We start from the raw sequence: 21,824 nt of genomic DNA, 5'->3' as shown, positions 1-21,824 counted from the left end.
AAGTAAGGCAACTAGAGGAGTTATCATCCCAACTATCCCACTGAAAAGAATCCCAGTGACAGAAAGGGCAGCATTTCTTTGACCTAAATGAATCATTAAAAAGGCATATAGACTAAATTCAGTCACACCCCCCCCCTTAATTAATTCCATAATTAACGGAAAGGGAAGGTAACCTTTGGAATGTAACTCTATCCATCTATCTTACAGACTTCTGAATCAGCCCACGGTGATGACTCTCTCTCTCCTGAGCAGAGAAGGAACTTTGATGACTAGCTTTCACTACATACTTTTAGAAAGGTAAAGGTAAGCGTAATAAATCACCCATGAAGTGTTTGCAAGCGGGGACTTTTAAATACAATGCATACATTAAAAGGCATTACCAATCAATAGATTATTAAATTGCTGTCATTTTAATATGCAAGTCATCCAAATATTCAGCATAAATAATAAAAATAATGGCAAATAAAAGTATCATTGAAAACTGCAGTCCTGCATAATACTGATGGTACTTACCCTGACAGGGCTGGACTGGACACTAAATGTCTAAGTCTTACCCTTCTGGAATGCAAAGTATTAAAAATGGCTCAGTGTAATTTATTGTGAGTTGGTCTTCAAGGTACTGTCTCAGAGGCATCAGTGATTGAGTCTAACATTTGGACACCTAATGAAAAGCAATCTAATTTTATGAGGTGTTGAGTTCTGGCAGGTCCCATGTAAGTCAGACAGCAGTGGGAACTAAGCATTTCTGAAAAGTGGGTCAGTTTGCCTGGCTGCCTAAAATATTCATAAATTTAAACATTTTGATGCAGCAAGATGACACTGTGTCTACCTAGCCTGGCTTCTGTTACAACAGAACCTGCAGAAGCTTGGCAAGAAATTTTAGTGCACAGTCCAAAACCTGGCTTTGAACAAGCACATACCTGTTAGATTATGAGTTTTGCTACTAGAATAAACCTGATGTATTCAACTGCAGAATCAAGAGTCGCTACATGGCCATCAATGTTGCAGTATGTCTGCAGATAGTGAGAGGTCCTTCAGAGGTTGTTCAGACTTGCCCAGTTTTAATAAGGGCTACCCATTTCTGACATCAGTGCTGTACTGAAGAAATGTGCAGATATGACTATGCAAAGAATCAGCACCTCTTTTACCCCTTTTTCCTGCCCATTCAACTTACTGTGCTATTAAGATGGCCAAGCTTCTCCTGCCAACACAATCTGAAGCCTCTGTGCTTGTTGAATTACAGAGACATTCATAATCTATATGTGGGAATGAAAAGCAATATTTTTCTCCTTTCTCACCAGTTTGCAAAACCAGTGAAGACCCTGAATGGCTAAATTACTTTAAAGGATTACAATTACCAGGTCCTAGAATGACCGAAAGTATTCTTAAATACTAAACCCTCTCCTGAAAAACAGGAGAAAATTAAAAGACACTGACTATTTTGTAAATCTGAACCAATGACGTTTTGTGCACAAATAGTTAATGACAGTGTTGAATCTGATACTTCTCTGAGACAGGAGTAATACATTCTTACAATGTGTGATAGGGGAGGAAATGGCAATCACACAGGTCTTCGGTGGTGACCAAAACATGGAGTTGGCTGAATTCCAGCAGTGCTCTACGGAAACAGAACACCACTGGACCGATGAGTGATGGCTCCGGAGATCAAATGTTAAAAGACAAAGCCAGTACTCTCAAGTGAGAAAAAAAAATATCCTAGAAAGTATTATCTACTTCTGAGCCAGCCAAAGAACATGCAATTCATTTATATGCCTGCAGAGCTCTGTCTTTTCTAATTAAATGTTGAACGCAGCTAATGCAAGTTCTTCCTTTCCTAGACAAGATGAAAGGGTTGCTGATGTGATATCATGTAGACAATCCAGTAAATGTGCTCATCTCATCTTATTCTAGTGGGCAAAGGAGCCTCCACACAGTTTTGTGTCTAGCAACTCAGTCATCTAATCCTGTGGCGCAGCTGGCAAAAGTCTGTCCATCTACAGTATGGTTAAGTTGATAACCTGACATTGGCTGCCTTTTTCTCAATTCAGCTCCAAATGCTGATGCATTATACACCTTTGTTTTTAGGATACGCATCTTAGAATGCACCTTCAAAAATTATCTAGCAAAACTTTAAATGACAGGCATGAAAGACAATGAGGAATTCCATAGGTATTGAATCAATTTCAGATTGATTCCTGTTTCTAATGTGACAAATACAACCTTAATGCTCAAAACTCCTATGTATAAATGAAGTTGTCTGTCCATCAAAAGCACTGCTCTGTGTCAGAATGAAAGGCAGAACATGGAGAGCAGACCTTGCTATCCTAGGTACTGGTCCTTCAGGTAATGGATGTGGCTTACTGTGGATTTACAAGATTTCACAAAGCAGTAAGTGCAAGAGCCTGGATTTGGCACAATGTGGCAACAGGACTTGTACCCAACCCATTATATGAGGATTTTAGTACGCCAGGCCTTCTGTTTTCCAGTCCAGAATAAGAGTCTTGTTAGTAGGAAACAGTGGCTAGCCTACCCACAGTCAGAACTTTTACCACTACTTTGCAGCATCAGCAGTGGATGGTAGGCAGGGATGAAAATACTGGTGGCCATCAGTGCAGAACCTGACACATACCGGTTCAATTCAATGTTACTAGGATTCTGAAGGCAGTTCTGCCCCTCCAGCTCAGTCATACAGCAAAAGTGGGAACAGTAAGTACTCCCCTGCTCCCCTTCTCCATCTTACAGGTTTCTCTGTCCTACCTCTTGTTTTTGGTGGGTTTTGCTCATATTTCTGTGTGTTTTTTGCAGTAAAAAAAAGAAATGGAATTCACACATTTAGTAAACTTAGATTAATCATAAATACCCTAAAAGTAAAACTGTAAGACAGCAAAGGCAATGATGACAGTACTTGAAAAGGAACCGTCTCTGAAGGCTTGTGTACTGTGCAAGGAAGGGAACCAGGAAGGCAGGATTAAGCTAAACCGGATGAATGGCAAGGTTCAAGAGTCTATTTCAACCAAACAGAAATCCTTCAAATTTTGGAAACATGATCCTAGGGAAACCAATAAACAGGAACTTAAACTTCAGCAAGCATTAAGTAAGAGGAAATTGCAAAGAGCAAAAGTAGGTTTCCAAGAACAAACACTGAAAGATTTAAAAATAAACAATAAAATATTCCTCAGGTATATCAGAAACAAGAGGGCTACAACAGAATTTGTACAGGCTATGGGAGCAGCTAAAGAGGATAATGACACTGTTTGGAAGCTAAATTACTTTGCATTCTTTTTTTTTTGCATTCAACTTTCTTGTGCAATACATTCAGGGGGCTTCTGCTCTCTATATTGTTTTTCTGGCAATAACAATTTCTCTTTGAGTAGCGAGGTATCAACAAATAGCAACAGTGGAGAACATAGAATATATCAAGGTTAGAAGATACATTTAAGAGTTTTAAAGAACTTTAAATACAGAATTGCTGAGTTGATAACAATTCTGCTACTTAGGAGTCACCCTGTCCTGTGGCTTGGGGATTAGAAAATACTGTCTAACCACTACCGATTTTACAAGGGAAAATAGCATTTTACTTATCTATTATTTCTTGAACACTTCAATAAACACAACCAGATGACAAAAATTGCTGGTCTTCTAAAAGCTCTCTTTTACATTTCACACAATAAACTTTGCTTGAAATGAAACAGCTGTAAAATGAAAGGTTGTAATGTGTTAAAAAATAGTCTGAAAGCAAAGGAAAAAGATTAGGAGTAGATTAGATTAGATGGTTTTCATCACAACAAGGAATAAGTTCTAGATTGATCACAAATACAAAAAAAAGTCATGATTATTACTGAAATCTTTAAATAATTATTGAACATACCTGGTGATTTGATAATTTCTGGGGTGGGTTAAATCACTCCTCAAGATGACTCTCTTTTCAGTCATAAAGCCTTTAGAGCTCAACTTGAATTAAATGCCTAAACTGAGATGAGATGAAACCTGACCTAAGATTCTAGTCCAGCTTCATATTAAAATAATGGGTAACTTATTTCTTAATGATCTGGTCAATGGATAAGTAGATTATGGATAGCATTTGCACAGAACACAATGCTAGTCAGTTTGTGAGGACCAGGAAGTGAGAAGTGTGGGACAGACCTGAAGAGGAGAGAGAAAAAATCAACGCACTAGCAAATGAAATCTGAATTGAAGAAATGGTAAGCAACACACATGCAGGAAAAAATCATAATATTATTTTCCATTACAAGCTTCTAAATTAATGCAAAGAATGGAATCAGAAACTGGACACCCTTAAGATGACAAGTCGTTCACTGTGCACATTTACTCAAAATTCCAATCAAATCATATATTATGTTTCATAAACAGTAGTAGGAGGATGATAAAGAATTCTGCAGTACCATTATAGAAATCACACAGCATGACCACACCTGAAAAACTGTGTATGCTGACAGGCACAACCTCTGTAGGACACTGCAAAACTGAGAATGGTGGTGAAAACAATCAAAGCAGCACAATGAAAGATGTGTTCTTGCCATCATGTTCATGATACTTCACAATACACTGTTTTTCCCTCTCTTACAGCACAATACAACAAAATGCAAACCAATAAAAGGAAGTGCTTTTTTACTGTCACATGCAATTAACTATGAACCTTACTGCCACAGGAAACTGATAAGTATACGTATTTGCTGCACTGACATCTATGCATGTTGCCCTGAGCTTCTCTAATTGTTAATACAGTTAATACAATCAATCTTAGGGCAAATATCTACAAAGGCAAGATAACTTACACTCCCACAATCTCTCCTTTCATGTAATATTCTCTAGGTCTGCTATCATTCTTGCTTTGTTTCCTCTGGATATGCCCAGCAGCTCATCTCTCTCTTGAATTTTACTGACACTGTTTCAGCTCAGGCTAGAGAGCGTCTCTCTCTTCAACAGTAGAGCCGTTTCAGCCCATGTACCTCTTCATACATAAAAAAATCATGTCTTACTTTACAACATGATATATTAACCCACATCAGCTTGTGACCCACGATATTCCCAGGATTTTGTCATGCAGAACTATTGCTTAACTAGTGAGTGAATTTACCATCCCTTGCGCTTAACTTATGTACAGAACAACTCGGCTCTTTAAGGAATGACAGCATTCTCCCCTCCCAGCCCCCCAGCCCCTTCTCTTAGCTTGCGAAGGTCATTCTGCTCCTGTTCCTCTCCAGTGTATCTGCAGCATATTTTAGCATGGCACTATCTGTAAACTCAGCAAACACACACTGTATTCTGTCAGTCATATCCCTACCACAACTACTGAATACTAAAGGAATGAAGATAAGACTGTTACAAAACCCCACTGGCTACACCTTTCCAGTTGCAAAAATCCTCCTGAATCCCATTTTCCAAACAGTCATACATCTGTCTGGTACTTGTTTCAGGTATGTCATATTTCCCCAAATTTGTTATAAGAACATATAATGGGAGACACGGTCGAAATCTTTATTAAGGGCAAAATATCCTAAATCTACTGCTTCCCTCTAATCCACATTACACTGTAAGATGTTTAATGTCTATGGAAAGCTGTATTGAAAGAGATACCATTATAGAGCAGGAACAATAACCTTCTCTCTTGCTTGCTGCGGAATGTCAAACTAGGCTTCTTCAGAAAAGCTATTTTTCTCAAAAGCTAAGTCACAAGTTCAGGGAGAAATCTCTCTGCTATTTCCTAATGCTATACTCTGCTAACCTTGGCATTTTTTGAATATTTAGTTCTTTCCTTTTCAAAAAAACTGGTTCTGTTTCCTTATTTCATGAATACCGAGCTGCTTTTTCAAAGGAAATAACTCAGAAGAATTCACTGCCTTTTTGTGTGTAATTGGAAAGCCATCTCAAAAGGCTCCCAGGGACTGTTACTATGAGCATTTCAGCAGCTCTGAAAACCAGGCTGTGAACCGGGCACAACCAGAAGCTGAGGCATACAAAATGAATGGCCTCTGAAATCTTTACTAGGCTATGCATAGGAAGGTCGTCTTGTGAGATCACTTTGTCAGTGCTTGTCCTCTGGGGTTACAGTCTCTGGAAAGACTTCCAACCTGTGCTAATGCTTGCTTTAGCAGAAAATCTCTAAAGATTCCCAGAATCATTACCAAGAGTCCTGGAACAAATATTTATTGGTTTTGACTGTCATGATTTCAAGTACAATATAAAAATCAAACTAGAGCCCACGTGCTGAACTTCCCGAGTGATGAAGCTGTCTCATCGCAATCTGCAGAATTAGTCACTGCACAAAATAAAGCACATCCAGGAGTCTGCAGGACCCTGGCTCAAAATGCAAACACAGGAAATTCCCATAACGGGCTGTGTGGAAGTTGTATCGGAGTTGTGACCCTGGTGTACATGCTGAAGTTGGGGTGAAAATGTAGCTTCAGCTTCAATCTGTTTGGCATTCACCACTGTGTCTCACTACTCACTGGAGAGAGTAACATCTGGGGTTTAGTAAAGACAAAAGAAGTTTGAAATTAGTATTCTGAAAAATCATTACATGTGAAAGATAAGCCTGAATGTGGGATGAAAGGTCAGGAGGCCTGGAATTTTTCTGAACTATCACTGAAGTCCTCTGAGACCCTGTGCAAATTACAAAATCTGTATGTCTCAGTTTCCGCATTTTATAAACATACTTCAGGCTGCTATGTCAATGGAGTGGTTTTTGTAGACTGTCTCAAAAATACTTGAAGTGAAAAGCATTATGTAAACATAATGACTATTAATTAGTCCTTGAAAAATGTATTTCTTTAACAATAATGGAATTTACAGAGCCAGACTGATCATGTCCCTTTAGAACTGCTCACTACTACCTTGAATGCTGCATTTTACAGTGAGCAAATAGTAAAATCTTAAAAGCTATCCAATGAAAAACACATCAAAACCAGAGTTAAGGGCAAGCCTGTAAGCATTGGAAGTCAAGATGTGTCCCTATGAGAAAACTGTATTTGCTGAATTTCAGATGTTTCTCTAAACTGACTCAGCAAAACCAACACAAAAGGCTTGGAGGACACAATATTGCGCGCACGCACGCACACACTTCTGCACAAGATCTGCTGCCTCTGCTTTCAACAGGAATGCTTAAAGTGATAATGTTAAGTGTTTGAAGGATTAGAACTGTCTTGTAGTTTGAAAGAGGTATGTGTTCCTTCAATCCCTAACTGATAACTCGGTTCAACTGAAATAAGCTGACCTTGTCATAAAATGGTGAGTGTTTGCATTGAAATACAATGAATGAAAAAATAAATAAATCAGTGTTTGCATGAGCTTTACGGCAAGTTGATAAGTTTTCTACTGAAAGCAAGCCAATCTGCTTGCTGAAGGTGGAACTTAACCAGTGATAAATCACAAAAACGTTCAGTGTCTGAAGAACCCCACAGCATAGGTATGATGAGATGTGTAAATGAGATGAACAACAAATGTACAGGTTCCTTTAGTAACCTGGATATTCATATCCTGAAATAAGAACGGAGTTCTCATGGACTTGAACGTGGGTGCTTCAGAACTCTGGTCAGAGACCCACACAATGACCTGACAGCACTTGGCTTGGATGGTTTGCAGTATCAAGGCTGGAGCTCAGTCCTAAATCCTGACTCACAGAGATTTGACTCAAGAAGCCATCTCTATCCACTGAGGATACATGAACTGCAGTCCTCTCCTGAAAAGACTTTGGAAGAAAGGAATAAAGATTATTCTTTTCTCATCCTTTGCCTGCATGGCAACAACCCAGTACCTCTGGTCTCTAGATTCCTATCTAGGACACAGGCTCCTAAAGATTTTGTCTTGAATCAGCCTAGGATTTCTAGGAATGGAACATATCAAAGCTCCTTAGCTCTGTGCCAACAAATTTTTGCTTATTCAATTCGTTTATCTGGTTTAACAGTCTAAAGCCAATTTCAGCAGTTTTTTTCCTTATTTTTGTTTGTCTAATCCCATTCCTTCAAATCTGTATGCATATGCTGGACTGATACATTATGAGTTGGCATGGGTCAGTGGTATAATCTAAAGCACAGAATGTGAAGCATATAACATGAATCTTTGCAGCATCATGGCCTCTGTAAATATTCCTTCATGTGGGTTTTTCACATAGCAACTAGGAAAGAAAAGGCATTTCTCAAAAAAAGAAAAAACTGGTTACAAATCTACAGAAACTGGTCAACATACCTGGTGACAGCTACAGAACCTCAAAGCATTTTTAATACATTCTATTCCATTTCAAGTTGATGATACCCCTTGTAATTCATAACCAGGTCACCAGAGTTTAATAATGAAAAAATCTATTGTTAATTATATAATTATCATAAACAATATGGCCTTAGAGCTCAAAAGTGAAATCAAAAGTTTTAATAGACAAATACCATGTCTATTGTGCTTTTAAAACATAAATACCTTCTTAAAATGTCCTGACTTTTTATATGCAAATCTTCTATACACACAGATTACCTTGAAAATGGAAGCCCTTCATTTATTCTCAGGTCAGGCTTATAAAATTAACTGCCAACTTAGTTTCTCCCCATGATCCTGCCAATGACCTTTTTCCTGCCCTGGTAGGATCATTCCCTCTCCATGGATTAAAGGTGATTAAGGATCAGTGTCAGTTTAGTCTTATACATTTGCTAAGCAGAGACGACAAACTGTGCCAAAATGCGTCTGATTTATTTGTGGGGGTTTTGTGATAGAGGAACCCTGATTGGGCTCAAATCAAGGATCTAGAAAAGAAAAGAGTGCTTTATATCATTGGTAGCTCTTTAACCCAAAGTGTCACAGTAAGGACTTAATATCCTTCAGCTAAATTATTAGTTTTCACAAACAATAATGACTGAAATCAATCAAGCTTTTCAGTGCTTAGGGTTATTTAACCACCAATTCAATTAGCCAGTTGTTAGATGAATACCTGTACCTATTGAGTTGAACTTCAAACACATTGATATATCTACAGTGCAGTCAAGCACTGTGACATACGCAATAGAAGATTTCCAAGTTTTGAAGAAACACGTGTCTAGCCGGGTTATTATTACTTTCTTTACGTTGTTTGTGGAAATTCAATCTTGAGTTGAAACTATGTTTGTATGGAAAGAAATCTTAAAAAAAAAAAAAGACTTACACATGATGCACATAACCCTCTTTCATTTTTTACAGATAAGTATTTTTGCCTTAACCCTAATAAACTTTGAGAGATATACGTGCCCTTGATTAATTTAAAAATCAACTCTATTGTGCTGACATGACTAGATATTGTTCTGTGCGGTTTTGCCCTGTAGTCGGTATCTTAATTACATAAAAACAATATTGTATTCTTTGCTAGGCTAAGGAGATGAATTTACTGTGACAGAAAGAATAGAAAGAGATGCCATACCAATGAAACAACAGAGACAATGACAAACTAAAAAAACCCCAGCAAACAAAACAACTACCTTTTTAACTTCATTGGCTAATGAATTTCAGGAAGTAATCAGAATAGTTCCTTTTCCAACAAAAATGAATGGCTGTGAAGATAGCCCCAATCTCCACACTTTAATGGATGGACACACGCATTCTTCAACAGCTTGTTCATCAGTCTAAAATAAACATAAGACTACAAAGGGTTACCCGAGCTCACTTCATTTCCCTACTGCTGTTGGCTTCAGATTATGTTGACTCTATCAACAAGATTGTGGCTGTAGGTGTAAATTTATTAAGTCCCACACATCAAAATATTGTTCTATTTTGTAAGTTAGTAGGAGCTATGCTCTGGAATGGGTACAGGGAGAAACATGAAGCCAAATTTCTACTTCAGGGTCCAGACAGCACAATTTCAACAACATTAACCTTGGAAGAACATACTATCTGATTTCCCAGAGTGGACAAATTCAGAGGAAAAGGGGACTACAGCCCTACCTTCAATATGCTTCCCAAATGCAAATCTGGTGCCACTACTCTCACCATATTTTGACCAACTGACCCCCTGAGCAGATGAATACAGAGACTGGAGTGGCTTCTTACGCTGTCTTACTAAGACCACTGTACACTATGTATCTTTTTTCACCAAGAAATGAATAAACTTTCTTTAGCTAGAACTGGAGGAGTTTGTAACAGAGACCAGTGACCCCCTCGTGACTGTGGTGCAGGCTGTGGGTATTCTCTGTATTTCTGTAGGGTATTCTGAGACCCTGCAGCATGGTAAGTTTTTACCACCCCTCCTGGCCTACCTTGCCCGTCCACTACTTCTTGCTTCCTTGATTCTGTTCCCCACCTACAGAGAACCTATGCTTTAGATATTTTTTTTCATATGTATTCTATTAACTTTATTTTTCCAGGTTGAATGTCATTTAGTTAATTCATGCATTTTTCAGTAAAATAACACTTTCCAGCTGTCTCTGTCCTCCTTTGTGTTTGGCGCATTTAATAAAAGACAGCTCATTATGATTAAAAAACACAAATCTGAAGTGCAGCCAGGCCCAGAAGATACTGCTTTAATTCTTAAAAAAACCTTTGCAACTCATTTACAAATGAATATTAAGAGGTAGAATTAATCAGAACCTGTAACAGGAAATCCATTTCACACCACATATGATACAGCATGTGGGATACAGCCTGTTACAGTGAGAACCTCTCAGGGCTAAGAAAGTAGCAAGTGACAACAAAGACACTGGAAGTCAACAAATACTGGGAACTCTATTAACGAGCTACAGCCAAAGTTTAGAGATACATACCACTAGAAAAGCTTCAGGTCTTTAAGCTTCTACCTCTAAGAATGATGCCTTTACCAACTGGCAGACACTTTTGCATTGCAGAGTATTTGCCCTCTTCTTGGAAGCATTTTGTTTTGACTGCTACTGGAATTGAGAGGCTGGACAGGATGGACTTTTGATCTCATTTCCAGGTATTAGTTCCTGTGTAACTCAATAGTATATCTCAGTTAGTATAATAATGCTTACATTCCTCAAATTTGGAACTCATTTTTTTGCAATATTTGTTACTGTCTCTAGGAAGATATCCTGCTAGGTTAGTACTGTACTATCAGGGTCACATGTACTGAACATCAATTCTACTAGATTCAGGTAAAACACTGAAAAGTGGCTACAACTTGCTTACTTAGTCCGCATTTCTTACATAAAAGTCTGAACAAAACTTTTTTATTAGTTTGCCTTCTCTGATGTTAGAGACTTACAGGTTTACTCTCAAACCCAAGGCATAGTACAGTACTTCCAGACGTGGCTTGATGGTTTGGAGAATAATGATTTATCTGCCTTTATCATCATCAAGTACTCATTTGTTAGAAAACAATCTGCTCTGTTGTCCCATAAACAGTGTTCTGTAAAGACCATATTCCACACTGGCTTGCTTTTGATAGCCTTTCCTCTTTTCACTGATCAATACCTTTGTAAAATGCCTTTTCCTAATCTGTATTACCCCCCTTCAAACACTAAATGCACCATCTCTTACTTTGACTTACCAATTTCCCAGCTTCTGCTTTGACAACTGAGAAGTCAAATTTCCACAGTCTGTTCTCTCACAACTGCTTTTCAACAATCAAACTGTTGCTGCTTTTACAGGTTAAAAGAAGCCAGCAACTATTTTGTGGCCCTGAGGCCAGCTGGAATAGAACGGCTTGTTTTCACAGTTTTAATTTTTCCTCTACCCAAACTGCTTATTGGGAAAGGTACATGGCAGTGCTAACTCCTGAACCATGCCTGAATACTAGAAGAATGCTAGTTAGAGAAGGCTAAAACCATACCAGGAAACTCATTAAACAGTACAGATAATCATATGCCAGTAGAACCACCAGTCCTATGCTCATTTAGCTGATTCTAGAGGCAACCCACCTATCTTTGCCAGGTCGTACTATAGCATTTCTCTATCATACATTCAGCCTGCAGAACGTAGATTCATTCAGATATTCAGACATTTCCTGAATTTTTAGATCTGCTTTCCACTAGTGCCTGACGTTTTTTGCTTATATTTTGGTTTCCTCAAACACTATATGTTGCGTCTGTTCATCTGTTTTGCTTGGTTCTTACTGTGGCAAATTGCCTCTTATTAGAGTTCTGAAATTCTGGATCCTACTCTTGGATCTTTAATTAGTGTGTATGAAATTGCAGGGCTGGAGGAATTTCCATCGGTCTTTTAGTCTTAAGGAGAATAAATGATACTGTGTCATTTTCAGCAGATACTTCTCCATCCTGTCCTTAGGAAGTACAAATGAAAGTTTTATTACCTTCCTAGGAAATCCAGTCTACAATTCTATTCTTATAACTAACTAAAATCTAAACTGAATCACCTTTGTTGCAAGGTACTCCATTACACATTACCTTGTCTATCATGGACATGTGAATTAAATTGTTCTTTACTTGAAAATTCTTACCACGTCTATCAGTTGTCCCTTGTTTAGTCTAAACAACTCTTATCTATTTTTTTTTCCTTGAAGGACATAGTTTCTTGACATCTGTCATGGGATTCACCTCATTAAATATGGATATCTAAAGCTTAATTTTTCTTCCTTCACAGTCAGTGGAAAGAACACAATTCATGTTATCCTAAAGTAGTCACCTAGATAGATTAGACAAGTGTCCACCAACTACGACAGGATTTTAAGGGGATTAGTGGATGAATAGAGCTCTATGTTTGTAGACATGTTAACTATTACTGTCCTAGCATAAATACATAAATGAAAGGCAATGCATTATGAAAACTGGATGAACAGTCTAAATGTTGCTGAATTCCTTCCTCTACAGACATCAAACACACTACATACTGCTCTTTGGATGGCTTGGAATTTCCTCAGAAAAAGTCTCTTGAATCCATCTGTCATGGTCTGGTGGACACAATATTCAGCAAGTCTCCCTGTCTTTAAATACAGGTCCATACATCCTCCTTTCTCCCTGCTCTTCTTTACCAATAAATTTAGGTCCCTTTATATTGATATTCTAGTTCTGTCAGTTCTCTCACCTATGTCTGTTAAGCCAATTAATTATTAATTTTGATGATTTTTAAAAGCTTGCAAGACTACTTTATTTTCCATACTTTTGAAGTTTACATTACTTGCACATCACCTAGATCATCTACCATCTTCCTGCCGGTATTTCTTTGATGTCTTATAAATCTCTTTTTCTAGCATAATTTTAGATCCTTCATGAGTGCACTTTTGCTCATGATAGAGAATTTGTTTTTATCTTTCCCCTTAAACTCATCATCAGGCCTTCTTTACTAAATGATTCAGTGTTAATCACTTTTTCATGGTCAAGGAAGCCAAAGCTCCCATGACACTGGTCTGATTGAAAGTGCTCCAACCTCTATACACCCATGTATACTTGCAAATATTCTTTTGAGGAAGTACAGTGGTTTTAATAACCATGTCTTATGTTTTGTGAAAAACAAGCAACCTCATTACACTCTCATTAGTCTCTCACTCTCTATAGCTTGTTTCCATACATCTTTCTTTCCCATGTTGACCCTGTAGCTTCCCAGGACAGTTCTGATACTCTGCCTTACAAAACTATCATTTACTGTCAAGTTTTTCACAGAACGCATCTGCTATTTCACTATTTGCCATTTAATTGCTATTATTGCTATTACTTTAGACACTTGTTTGCATTGGCTAAGGACCACAGTAGAGACTGGGGACACATTGTCAGGTACTGGCAGTACTGCAGATAGAAAAGCCTGAAAGGATGCTTTCTTCTGTCACACAAGAGACTCCCGCAGAACCTCTACAGATTCTTAGTCCAGTTTTTCCCAGAAGGCTTCGCTGATGCCTCCCTTAGTAAATCTGCCTGGCAGCAGGATAATTTCACAATAAACTGGTATTAAAAAATGCTTGAGAAATACTTAAAAAATATGCAAAACATTGGCAAGTTTTAATTCCCATTCATTCCTGGCATTTGTAAAGGTAAACTGGAAAATATATAAGTAAATTGGTAATTTGCTGAAAATTGTAGCAGAAGGAAAGAGTCCTAACCGACTGCCTTATTAGATCTTTTTTGCAACTAAGAAGTAGTTATACTGTGTGGGAATGCTGAAAGTCCCAGCCAAGAGCTGACTTCAGTGTGTCAGAGGCTATTCAGACCATCAGGAAAAACACAATTTCTGCTCTAAAGATTTTAGAGTCTAAAATTTGAAATTCTTGACTGTTCAACACTTGAGTTGCAGATATGAATACAGAGATTTGCTCATCCTTTTGAGAGACTAAAGCAGAGGGTACTAGAAGAAAACAGTATCACTTCAATGGGACAATTATTGCCAAAACCTACTATTTTCATGTGCAACAGAGCTCATCTGTACTTTGACATGCTGTAACATGGCTCTTTCAAAAGTCCTCTAAACTCTAAAGCAAAATTGCTTAAACTGCAAAGTGATGAATCAATTCTAGGTTGGATTCCCATGCTAAATCGAAATGCCCTGCAAAAAGGAGACTGAACTCAGGGAATGTACTACTAGCTGGTCACATTTTTTCCTGGTAAGTTCACCCATCTAATTGTAAGGTTCTTCAGGGGTAACACTAGTTTCCTTTCCAGTTTATTCTTTGCTCTTGAGGAAGCAATCTCTGTTCTCAGAAGGAGTCAGAAAACAGTGGTAAGAACTAATAATACCAAACAGTAGTGTAATTTCCTATGGGGAAAACATATTTTCTACCAGTAATTATTGCCAACAGCAATCTCGGAAATATTGTATAACTTATTGTTTAAAACATCAAACAGAAGGAACTGCTTAGTATCAAGGATGACTAATGCAGGAACATGTGCTTTCACACATGCACACACACATTAGATAAAATGTTGATGTTTAGAGGTTTACAAGATATAAACATTGACTTTGGGTTCTGCTTAAGTTTACACTTGAATTTAGAATGAAAACATACCAGTTAATAAATAACCATGATCGACATAAACAGGCAGAAATAGCTGCAATTGTTATGATGGACTTCTACAATATGCTTGGTACTATAGTTGCAGGAAGATCAAAACTATACAAGAAAATCAGGCAGCTGTGCTTGAGAAACCACAGTAGAGACTGAAGGCAAAAATAAGAAGCTATTCAACAATTACACCCAGGTGCTCTACAAACAATAGATGCTTTGTTGAGAAGTGTGAAAAACATTTATTTTGTGTGATTAAGCATGTGCAGGTGAAGTGGGGTGTGTGATGGAAACTGAAATCCTGCCCTAAGTTACTTTGGAACAACTCCCATCATCTTCAAATGACAGAACTATCCCTTAGCTGGAAAAATTAATCTCCAGTTTAAGATCTCACATACCCTGGCAGATGGCTGTAATGACGGGATTTCTGCTGGAGTCCAGATTTTTGGTTTTGGAAAGTGTCTGCTCTCTTACCCTGCAAAAGGAGCATAGAAAGGTCTGGTGTTGGTGGTGCTCAGTCCCACAGGGAGCGGCCAGGATGGACACTGCAGCGATTTAGCATCTCCACACTGTGGTTCCTGTCTGAGCTTTACTAGGATTAATATGCTCTACTAGATGAGGGTTTATGCATGTGAGTTGCATATGGAGGTCAGTTTAAGTGCTTTTCTGGATAGGGACCTGATGCTGACTCTTTCTTGAGGAACCCCTGATGAAATTCAGCAACTGAACTACCCATCCTTTGAACCAGGTGAACTTCCTCTCATGTGGAGTGGCCTTGATTGGCTTGACGGGTGAACTCTACACCAACCTTCATTAAACATAAACCACTGTTTTTAAAGCTCATTTTAAATAGACCTGACCATTGCACTAACAAGCAAGCAATCTCCTGCACCATGGGGTTTCCTCAAGACAAGTCAGTATTTCCTCCAAAGATCCAAGAAGACTCTGCAGGCATTATCCTCTTGCCAATACTGTCACGCAAAAGAATTAGGCAAGGGAGATGGTAAAAGCTGGTGGACATTTTCATGACAAGAAGCAGCAGCAAGGCAGATTGCAATATGGTTTTAGCTGACTACAAGGAATTACATCAAGACCAGTGTCCCCTTTAGGCACATGGAATGACAGGTACTGCATTCATTAGTAGCTTTGTAAACGTCACGTTCAAGAAACCCACACCTTATTCCAAGACACAAATGCCTATAGTTTACCCATGTGTATGAATTTAGCTTGTGTTTAAGTGCTTTGCTGGGACTGCATGATGAAAGAGTTTGATGAATCAAGCTAAATTCCCAACAAGTAAACACAAGTTATGAGAGAGTTACAAGCCCTACTCCAGATATTCCTTGGGGAAGTTTAGACAGACACCTCTGAGACAAAAGGTGTGAGCCTACTGCAGAAGGGAATCCTTCCCCTGAATTCAGGGGTCTTTGTATTTGGCCCAGGGAAAATAAAAGTGCCCATTTGCAGATGGCTACCTGGCACTGGCTAGCACAAAGCTGCTAGCACTTAACTGGCACACACTTATTTTCAACATCTTTTCTGATTTGTTGATGTTACCCCTTCCTTTTTCATGCCATTTGCAACACATCATTAGATTCGCTGCAAATTTGTGGGAGTAAATCATATCCCTGGGGACGAAACCCCACCAGGGGTGAATAAACAATCTCCCCTTTCCCAACCAAATCCCAACTGTGCCTCACATTTCATGGAAATGATCACCAGTTCCACTATCAAAACATTCACGCCTTATGAGTAATATTTATGACGGGAGGTTTTTACGTTGGGTTTTCCCTCCAAGAAGAAAAAGAGGAATAATTAACAGAAATAAATAATGAGAAATTTCCACATTATTACTATTATTTGCACAAGGCTTTCACAGGAAAGTAAAAGCTTTTGCAAGTAATAAAAGTCCTTGTTAAACATCTTTCTTTCTTTTGGAAATAGGGTAAATTATGAAGCAGATTGACTTTAAAAAATAAATAGGACTATAAATACATAAAAGTCATTGCCTGCCTCCAGTAATTTAATATGAGCATCCTACTACGAAATAAGGAAAAGTTTAGTTCACTCACAGAAAGAATAAAGCAGATGTGAGTTTTTTCCGTCAGCTTAAGTGCTGCCTTGGTAAGGTGAGTTGTCCAACTGCATTAAACAAACATTTTAGTCAGGCACCACACAGGAAAATAAACAGTAGCAGAGGAAACATGAAAATATTAAAGACTGTTATTCTTTGGCCCCTTCTCCTGCGAAGCAGGTGATAAAATATTACTGTGTTTCCACAGGTAAGGAAACACGCTCTTAAACACTTTGCAGAAATACATATTACAATCATCACTTAAAATGTCAGAAGTGGAAAGGACTCAACTGTGACAGCATACAGAAGCCTGCCGAGAAACTCTGCAGAATCAGAAGATTTAGCATGCCGGGCCAGACTGCTGGGCCACCTAAAGCAGCTTTTTGACCCTCGGCAATAACTGGCAGTAGTGAATTCAGATACAGGCAAAAAACACCTTGTAAGAGACAGCTGTAGAGTTACCTGATTTCAGGAAAGATGACTCCTCTTGAATGTTAGATGCTAGTGACAGCGAGGGAGATTATCTCCTGTATCATTTTGACCTCTTTCTGCCCCACTGAGTATCAAAGAATGCATGTAGGAAGAAGAAAGGAGACCTGCTGATTCATCCTTTTTGCCTGCCTGTGATATACTACACTACACTGTAGAGATTTAATAGTGTTTAGTTTATGTAGATGTAATTTACGTCCCACATCAGCAAATTCTGTTCTCCATGAAATTCTGTCTAGCTATATACATCATGTCTGAAATTCTATACATATTTAATTGTAAAAGTAGAAAAATAACCTTGAAATAATTTCTGCATTACAGCCACAAGTTGTTTAAAATGTTCATTCATCAGAAGAAACAAGACAATCACTTTTTACTACAGGACTTAGATTTCAGTTAGCCTGGAAAATCAACTCGGAAATGTACTGGTCTAGATTCAAAGATCTTTGCACAGTTGTCCAGCAGTGAGGGAGGAGGGAAAACTTTTATTCTCCCGCCCTCTATAAAAAATGTAGGTGTGAGATCGCAAGGTGCTACCTGAAATCCTTCGTAGTACCAGTTTCTGTCTCTACTTTAAAATGCACTGCATGCATGTCAGCCTGTCTAACCAATGTGGTTCATGGAAGCTGCTCATGACTAACATATGTATATATATTTATAAGGTTAAACTAATGGTTAAAGCAGGTTCAGTAGATCAACTGTTGCCCTGGGACGTAGGTCTATGTACAGTTCTGCTGCTTATCAGCTATGTGATGCTGGGCAATAGCTCATTGCTTCTCTTGAATGTCAGGTTCTTTTTTAAATGTGCTAGTACAGTGCTTGAAATAATAAAACCTAGATGAGAATATAATGTGCAACTCCCCCCTGGCCTTGCATGCCCCAATGGAGAGTTTTAGTTCCATTCAGCACAGAAAGCAGAGCTCTTTCAATTTTGCTGCATAAAACAAAACCAAAAGAGCTTTGCCTTCCATGCTGAATTTAGAGGTGCTCATCATATCTTCTGTTATTTTTACAAGTTAAATTTTAATTTCAGTGCAAGAAAAGAACACCATTTGAATTTAAAAACAAACAAACAAAAAAATAGCTATGTGATTATACAGGTTTTAAAAATACTCTTCATGGGGCAAAGCACTCTTATTTCACCATTTCAGGTGAATTCATTTATCAGGTGCTTACCTAATACTTTAAACACTGTTTTTTAACTCTCAAAAATATAAGCGGAATAGGTGGAGGCACTAATGAGTGCCATGAATATAAAACCACGCATTGTCCTTACCCAAGTACTTCAGTTAGATGGGTAGTTATTTCTACAGCATTTTAGTCCCCCAAAAGAGCTCTCCAAAAATCTGCCATCTTGTCTTACTTGTCTTATTTGCCATCTTACGGGAAGCGGAGGTGAAGATGTAAAGTGAAGTTTCAAAGAAGGTGGGAAACAGGACTCTTGCTAGAAACCAGCAGCTGTAAATGCTCATGCAGCCAAAGGACAGGATATCTTACTGTCCTAGCAGCAAGGGTGAAGGCTGCACAGACAGTTCAGACTACGCTGTTTCCTGATGTCTGCAGCAAAACGAACAGCCAGTAAATAGGGAGTGGGATTTATCTCCTCTACTTTTAGGTATCTAGTAGACAGAGGGTCCCTTTGCAGTCCATAAAGAGGAACAGTCATTTGTAGGGTGTGATTCCCTGTCATGCTTTACATGTCAGCTATTCAGACAGCATGATGTCCACATTGGTCAGGTGAAGACCACCCATAATGTCACGTTTAAAATCTCTTTGATTAGGAAGACAGAACTGGAATAGAAGCAGATCTCAAGACATGACAGATCCCATGGTTGGGGTAATTCAAACTCAGAATGTAGTTTTCCAGTTGGCTCCCTGGAGGTAAAATTTTGAAATAACGTAGTCAATTTAAATGCTTATGTTCCATTTTCATAGCAACTGGAAGCCTATGTTTCATTGCCTTCTGATACAAATTTATCTCCCAGGTGCTATTTGACAGTTCTGCAATTTTTATCTTATGAGAAAGCTTTTTACTCTATGGCACTTCAGGGATGTAATTTTGTCATCCTGTACAGCCAACAGAGGGAATTAGCTACTGCTGGGAGACAAGGCTCAATACTGCAGTTGGGACTCTTGTTTCATATACAGTCCTGTGGGAATAAAAGTAGAATGTCCCAAACTGCCTTAGCCCTTTTTCTCTGTAAAATGTGTGAAACGTAAACACTTCACATGAAATCTGAATGTCTCCACAACTGGAACAAGAAAAAATTTTAATCCAAACTCTTAATTTTAATCTTAGTTCCTTGTCTTACAACATCTCTTGGACGCTGAAAATAAACTGCAAATTTACTGTCTCCAGCCTTCATTCATGTGACAGTCTAAACCCATCTGAAACCCTCATTTCAGGTTTCTCAGTACCCCCCTTCCCAACCTGCCCGAAGTGCACAAAGCAGACCTCCCCCTGCCCCTGAGTACAGTGCTCCCCTGCTCCCCAAACAGGTTAAACAAACAGGGAGATTCCTCCGGGGAAGTCACAGGTTCAAGATCACAAAGGACACACTTCATTTGGGCCAGATGGGAGTTTTTTCTTGCTATTGTGCTTATCTGTATCTTCACTGTCATCCAGACGTTAACCTCTGACCTGTGAGCCTGCCTCTCAAAAAAGCCTTGCAGTGTTTACCCATTATGTAATGTCTGTACTTTTGTGGAAATTTTACAGAAACAAATGGAGGAAGTTTGCCAGTCAAATGGCTGGACAATAAATCCTGTCCCGTGTAGATAGAATGGTTTACTGTCACTGTAAGTCTGCTACTGGCATCTGTCACCAAAGAAATGTTTACCAGTTTCAATGGACTGGAGTGCCAAAGTATTCCAGCATTGCAGGGCTGTACATGATTTGTAGAACAACCACCACTGTGCTAGATAGAGGTAGCCTTGTTTTGCTAGCCTGAATAAACAAAGTGACAATGTTTCAGATAAATCAAGGTCACTAACATCTTTTTCTGTCTATTCATCTCCTAGGTTCACAAATGCAAGTACTCAAATGCTAGTTTCTTCATTGTAATGCTTTTTCTGCCCTAAGATATCTTTCCTAGAAGTTTAATCCAGGTAGGCAAACTGCCTTCAGACCCCTCTGCTTATTTATAATAGGTCCTTTATTATTTGTGCACTATGTCTTCCCACCCTTCCTTACAATCCATTTTCTTTACAGTCCCTGCTGTCTCTCCTCTTTCTGTACTATTTCCCCTTTGGGACAAGATGTTACATGATGCAACCTTTCTGCACAGTGTCATCGCAATGCTTTCTGCTCTGTGACTGGGGCTTCTATGTATCATCAACCGTAAAGTTAGGACAATGGAAAGATGGGTTTGAATAAGAAGCAGGAACAAACACAATTTGAAACAGTGGGACAGAGAGGTAATGTAATTCTTCTTTCACTGACTCTTTCAACCAAGGGTCTGACTCTGCTGCCACTGAATGGAGCTTTTCACTCTGGATGTCAATGGGAGTGGCACTCAGTCTTAGAGTTCCGCTATAATTAAGTTTTCAAATCTCATTTCCTTTCAAGAGGAGAGAAAACATTGTTGTGACTAAGCTTTGGATGTGGTAACAAATCCCTGGCAGGTTGATTTGTTTTAACGGACGTATTAGTTTTAAGGAAAGTTTTACCATCTTTTCTGCCCTTAATCACAGCTTTTATTACAATTACAGTAATGCAACAGCTGTACATGCCAAAGGCAATATGTATATTTTTAATGAGTTGACATGCAACCTTCCTGGAGAGGAGAAACAACTTCATTTGCTGAATGTTTCTGAACCATATCTAGCAGCTTATTAAGGGACAAGGAATCAATCAGAAAAACATTTACCACAAATTCAGAGGCTTCAGTAACTCACAGGTGAGCAGTCCATAAGACAGACTTGGTTGTTGTGCTAGGTTTAGAAAATTTTTGCCAAATGCTAACATTTTCTATTATCCACAAACAATACAAGAGAAGGTTAACAGGCAATATCTGGAAAGCCCTAAGATCATTAATCCACACATGTGGTCCTGAGTCACTGGGCTGTAAAACATCGTAATTTTCCAAAGATGAAATCAAAGGGGATTCTGCTTGAAAGAGATGGTATCCCAAGTCCAAAGAAACTAGTTGCATCAATAAGGCCTATTTATGCACGTTTTTCAGGACATTGGCTCACAGGGGGTTTCATTCTGGTATAACAAATTCAGTCAATATTTGACAAATGAACATAGGCAGAGATCACATCCTATGAGCCTTCAGCCTGGTTTCTTGCCTTAATTTACCTTACAGCTTGGACACAGATCAGACACTGGTGCACACAGAAAATCACAACAGGCTGACATGCACACATCAGCTGGGCTCATTC

The 21,824-nt window shown here is 38.6% G+C and overlaps 1 protein-coding gene across 4 annotated transcripts in view; it reads right to left on the bottom strand.

Annotated features, from left to right (window-relative positions):
* Positions 1–21,824, bottom strand: part of LDAH (lipid droplet associated hydrolase) — a 124,434-nt gene that overhangs the window by 17,091 nt on the left and 85,519 nt on the right. The gene's annotated exons all lie outside the window — the stretch shown is intronic.

Source organism: Falco peregrinus, chromosome 7 (genome assembly GCF_023634155.1).
Source record: "Falco peregrinus isolate bFalPer1 chromosome 7, bFalPer1.pri, whole genome shotgun sequence".
Classification (NCBI taxonomy): domain Eukaryota; kingdom Metazoa; phylum Chordata; class Aves; order Falconiformes; family Falconidae; genus Falco; species Falco peregrinus.
Note: the sequence above shows the minus strand (reverse complement) of the source record. Positions and strands in the feature narration are given on the sequence as shown.